Raw genomic sequence first — 6,521 nt, forward strand, 5'->3', positions numbered from 1 at the left:
GCGCCCAGGGAGCAGTTGGGGGTTCGGTGCCTTGCTCAAGGGCACCTCAGTTGTGGTATTGAAGGTGGGAGAGAGCACTGTACATTCACTCCCCCCACCTACAATCCCTGCCGGTACGAGACTCGAACCCGCAACCTTTGGGTTACGAGTCCGACTCTCTAACCATTAGGCCACGACTTAGTTGCGTACCACGACTTGTCAAATTAACTTGGAAATACTATGTCTAAAATGTAAGTCACTTATTATTAATTTAATTGAACTGTTGTATAAAACCAGTATCCCACTCTTAATGGAGTAACTGAGGATGCGCAACCATTAAGACTGCTATAACCCAATATAGAATGCTTTTGTTTCAAGACAAAGGGATTTTCCAGCCTAATTTGTTGTTACAGTCATTGCCCAACAAAGAGCACAGTTTAGGCATGATGCATTCATGTGGCCATGTACCTATTCATTATTAGACTCTGCATCTGGCCTGAAGAAATTGTTTAGGACAGGTAATTATCAACGATCAGGCGAAGGAGAAATTCCACAAATAATGCTGTACTAATGAGGCTTTGAAACTTGGCAGGAAATCAAAGAGCAAATAGTTGCGTACCCCATAATTTAGATGGCCCTCCTAGTTCACAAATAGTTCCTTAATAAATTCAGTCCTAAAGGTTTGCTGCATATATACTATGATGCAAATCCTAAAAAAACATCTTAAAATCCTAAATTAAAGGCAGATTCTCTCTTGCAGCACACCACATATAGTCAGTCTATGAGACATCCCATAAGGCTTCAATTTTATTTCAGCTTTATTTTAACTCTTTTACAAGGATACACTGGTGTCCCCCCTTTGTAGTTTGCACACCAAATGCTATGCCAAATCCCTTCTGGGCTTGCGGTTTCCTGCGACTATCCATCTGTACAAGCTCTGCAATGGACTCAAAAGGAAAGCACAGATAAATTGATGTAAATTTGAGCTCCAACGATACATTTTATCTCCCAGGGATGTTTTACTTGATTGGGCTGCACATCATCCTTTGAGCATAGCATCTTATCTCATGCAATCATGAATTTACTCTTTCTGAAGTCACAGAAAAACTTCATTTTTTGTCTTCAGAGAGGTACAACATTGCATAAGAAAATCCCAACTACCCTAATGACCTACTTATCTCTGTTAGAAGGAGGGGACAGAAAATGAGAGGAGCAGTGAGCTCAACGGAAGCTACTGTAACTGATAAAAACATGAAAAAGGAAATGTTCGGTTTTATTACTTGGTGCCATCAAAGCAGCACAGAGGAAGTTGTAGGATCTCATGGTCACCAAGAGTAGTCTTTCTTGTTGGCTCTTCGACTACTTCAGTTCCAGCAACATGACCTGGAAAAGAGAAATTAAACGATGCCTGCTATGAAACATAGCATCGAAACCAAAGCATATTTGGACCTCCCTTGCTTCGATAAGTCTTTCCACTAGATGTTAGATACAAGGAATTCTGTCCAATTCAGTGAGGTCAGGCACTGATGTTGGGTGATCTGTCTTGTATTCAGCATTTCAGTTCACCCTGAAGGTGTAGAGTTGGGTTAAAGTGTGGGCTTTGAGCAGGCCAGTCAAGGTCTTCCAAAAGACCCCATTTAAACAAAACGTTTGTCTAATGGAATTGTTTGGTTGTATGCTTGATTTTATGCACATGTTAGTAATTAGTGTAGCCGAAAAAGCCAAATCCATTAATAAGAATGTTTTCTTTAATAAGAGTTTTTACATACTTTTATTTTGACGCACACAGAGGGACATCGTCTTATTCCGAAGTAAACGAATTGCATTAAATGGAAGATCAGAGCAATGTAGTCTTTAGTTATGTCAAAGCAATTATCCGGGATCCTGGTCATTTTGATGTTAAATCAGTATATTAACTAGCTGCACATGGTCAGAGCAATTAAATAGATTTTACCGGCCTTGCTGTTTATGCATGCTGTGAAAGAGACAATAATGATGGGAAATGTCAGCCTTTGAACTCTGAATCACCATTTCTGCATCAAGATCACTGCACTTAAAATGCTTCGGTTTTGTTCCTAAATTACATACCCCATCATTTAGTTATTCTTAGTCTAAATTGAGAATTTATTTGAAAGCCACAGCAAAACAATCCCAGTTGCGGAGAAAATAGCCTATAATGTAACTTTCCTTCCCATATATTTCTGCCTGTAATTTCTGGAAATAATAAGAAAGGGAAATTCAAAAGTGTTTTATTGAATTAAAACAATAAATCGATTCCAAATATATACTGTTCTTTTTTAACTTTCTATTCATCAAAGAATCCAGAAATAAATTTATAAAAACATTAAGCATCACAACTGTTTCAACAATGATAATAAGAAATGTTTCTTCAACACCAGCATATTAAAATTATTTCTGAAGGATCATGTGACACTGAAGACTGGAAGAGATGTGTTGCCAAACCAGTAATAAATTACATTTTAAAATATATTAAAATAGAAAACAGTTATTTTAAATGATAACATTAATATTTAACAGGCTGTACTCTTTTTACTGTATTTTGAACCCCAAGCTTTTAAATGAAAGTGTATATATAAAAAAAATATTAATACATCTGACTTAACATTTAGTATATAATATATATCTACAATTGCAGAATATATGCAAAAAAAATAATATTTATCATTCCCAATCAGAATCATCATTATCATTGATGTTTATAGAACAGATTGGTGTAGCACATGGGTGGGATGTGAATTCCTAAAGGGACTGTGACTACCACCCTCCCATCCTGCCGAATGAATGAGAGTCCAATGAGAGATTACAACGAACTCTGCACACTTTCAAATTCAACTCTTCAACCAAGACCATTTTCTGAACTTTGCATATTAAGCTATTTTCATTCATTTCTTTGTGGCAGTACTGCTTTGGTGCTGCAGCGAGTGATTCCCAGTAGGTCATAAAGTGCATGTTTAATCTTGAGGGGCTTCCAGATGTGCAACTCAGCTCTCGAGGAAGTAGCTTTAGATGTTTAAGATTATTTTACTTCTTTCTCATCTCATCCCCCAACATTTTTAAGTGTATATAAATATCATCCCAGTGGTTTGAAATGTCGATCTTTGTGGTTTGTTTAAATAAATATACTAAAGCATAAGTGTTTGAGACATCCCTTAAGTCTTAAAGGGGTCATATGATGTTGCTAAAAAGAACATTATTTTGTGTATTTGGTGTAATGAAATGTGTTTATGCGGTTTAAAGTTCAAAAACAAATTTTTTTCCACATACTGTACATTATTGTTTTTCCTCTATGCCCCGCCTTTCTGAAACGCATCGAGGAAAGCCGGTCCACAGCGCAAAGCTGATGTATTCCCTCAGCGACCAGCACGGATCAGCTCTAGGCATGACGAAGCGGATATCGTCCTCATTTGGAAGGCCAAACAAAGTAGTTTCGCTTTCACAACAAAACACACAGCGCCTTCATGACATGGCGGCAGCAACAATACTACAGCGAGAATAAAAGTTATGCCTTCTTTCTTTGCGTGAACATTTGGGCGGCGTTATGCAAATCTTCCCACATCGTGACGTAGACATGTGGGGGCGTGTTAGAACGAGCCGTTTTAGGTAGGCGTGGTTGACAACTTTTATAAAGAATATCTCTTTGGATTTGAGACTTTAGTCTTTGCAACTTTACAGATCATCTTTATGCACCAAGAGCTTGTAACACTTCAAAGAGAAAGGAAAAATTGAAATCGCATCATATAACCCCTTTAAGTCTTTTGCTGTCTAAATGTTGAAAACAGGCCACAGGCTAAATTTAATTGCCAAGACAGGAATACAGTTTTTATGAGAGCTGTTTTCCTAGAGCTTTTAAATATAATGTACTATGATCACTACCATTCATGCAATTTCAGTAAAACGATGCTGCTAGAAGCTTTTTAGCAGTTTGGTCAAAGCTTGGCTTTGTGCCTCATAAAATGTGAGCTGGGTAATAGTTATAGAGAAAAGCAAAGTGTATCATAAATAAAAAAGGAATTACTGCATTTAGTGGAATTTTACCCATTTAACCTCTTTTAAACACACTGTTTCTTATTTTTCAAACAGAACAATCAAAAGCATCTGGCTGAGCACATTTCTGAAACCCTATGGAAAGCCAACCTGACTGTAACCTTTACAGAAGAGAGAGAAAAAAAAGATAAGTGCTTAGTCCACAATCTCCCAAAACAGTGCGTAATGTTGGCCTTGGACCAACTCCTTGAATTATCATCATGTTGAAGAGAATCAGCAAAACTGTTCTGAAATCAATATAAGGCGGCATCGTTCCAAAATATTATTTAATACACCATGTACAGAGGTACCAGATTAGACCATATGGAATTCTTTGAGAGCTATTTTCATAACAGCTATTTGAATGCTGCCACAGTCACTGTGAGCCCTTTTACAGGCTTATCCAATACTACACTTGATTATGACATCAGCTTCAGAGCCGATATACTGTGTCAACATGCAGACACGTCACAGTAAAAACACATGGCACAACAAGCAACGCTGTACATTTAAAAAGTCTGCTGAATGTTGAAATGTGTTTAAAACCATATGTTTTTGCTAATTATGATCACCACAGTTGATCAGGGAGTATGAATTGAAAATGAATTCCTCAGGTTCTGCAAAAAACTGTTGTCTGGACAACTTTTTTGGACGTTGCATATGGGATGTCGGAGTATGATTAATACCTCACAGCTTAGTTAAAGAGGATATTTTGGTTTAAAGAGTCAGTGACAGTCTTGCAGTTAGCAGAGATGTTAAAACTATTTTATAGATTCATTATTTTAATCAAAAATAACTTGTTATATTCCAGTCAACAAATTATTGAACATATAGGCCAAATAAAAAATAAAAAATGCATGCACACACATGGCAAGGAACTGTATGCACATGCATATTAACATTAGAAAATGTGAAACTGCTCTACATTAAAGTTTTCTGATATAAAACTTTTTTTTTTTTTTTTTTTACCAATCAATGCTTATTTTTCTTTCCATGTGTGCTACTGTGACTCTACAGGACATCAGTCAGCTACACTCTAAAAAAAGATGGTTCTTTAAAGGTTCTTTACAGTAATGGTTTTATTTAGAACCATAGCATTCTGAAGAACCCTTTTCTGCTGAAATGGTTCTTTGTGTTAGAGTTTAGGGTTCTTTATTCCCGCCCTTTTGTTTTTCAAATCTGTAACTGACAAAGCTCCTCATTACTGATTTTCTGTAGCTCAGTGATCCAACTACACAGACTGTAAACAAACTCTCAACAGGTAAATGATTTCATTCTTAAAATGTAAATACAATTTTAACTTTAAAAATGTAACTGGTTTCCAAACAAACATGTTCTTATCTTTTTTTTTTTTTTGTTTTTTGTAAACTATCCCATGACTTTATATCACTTTTTTATTTTAAGATTGTGAAGGGCTCACATACTGTCCATTTTTGCTTTTGGCCTTCATAAACATAACTGTTTTTACACGAACACATGGACACACTGTACCTCTAAACTCAGTTGTGTATTTCAGATGTATCACATCTCACAATCTCATCATCTGCAGAGAAAAATCGCTACTTAATCACAACAAAATGATGGACTTAAAGGCATTATATGGATTGGATTGTGATTGTTTCACTGAAACTTGGTCTTCGTCACATCTATTTTTTTATTCTTATTTTGTGTTTTACTACTTTATGTATTTACTCATGTTCAATGTCAATTGTCATTCATTAATGTATTCAGCTAATAACTGTTGTTAAGAGCACGGACAATTTTGCATGTTAATAAAAACATAATACACAACGTGCTGCTGTTGTTGTTATTGTTGTTGCTGTTGTTTTAATGTAAAACCCTAACCGAGGCTACACTCTAAGATGCCTCATTACTGATTTTCTGGAGCTCAGCCATCCAACTACACAGACTGTCAACACACTCTCAACAGGTAAATCATTTCTTTCTTAAAATGTCCATAAATTATAACTTTCAAATGCTAATTGGTTTCCTATGTCTTCTCTCTTTTTAGTTTAAAAGAACATGTAAGTCAGTGTGACCAGCTCTGTTCAGTTAAGTATACAGGTGCATCTCAATAAATTAGAATGTCGTGGAAAAGTACACCAAAATACACATAATAATTAACTTAAACGTATCAAAGAGGATTGTGAAGATATTTCACTGGAGCTTGGTCTTCAATACACTATTTTATTTTATTTCTTTAAGCATTTATTTATTTATGTTGTTGTTGATTTTATGTAAAATATTAATAAATAATATATACAAATAATACTAATATTAATATTAATGATATTAACATACTAATATTAATGAAAAACTATTATTAGAAAGGTTATTTATAACACCAATAAGGTCCTATATAGCATTTTTAAAGCATGGTTCTATATGGAACCCTATAAAAAAGGTTCTATTTAGCACTAAAAAGGGTTGTGCTATTGTTACAAGCCGAAGAACCCTTTTCTGGTACTGTTTAGAACCATTTTTCTTAAGAGTGTAGT

This window comes from Sinocyclocheilus anshuiensis, unplaced genomic scaffold, assembly GCF_001515605.1.
Source record: "Sinocyclocheilus anshuiensis isolate Anshui unplaced genomic scaffold, SAMN03320099.WGS_v1.1 scaffold51, whole genome shotgun sequence".
Lineage (NCBI taxonomy): Eukaryota > Metazoa > Chordata > Actinopteri > Cypriniformes > Cyprinidae > Sinocyclocheilus > Sinocyclocheilus anshuiensis.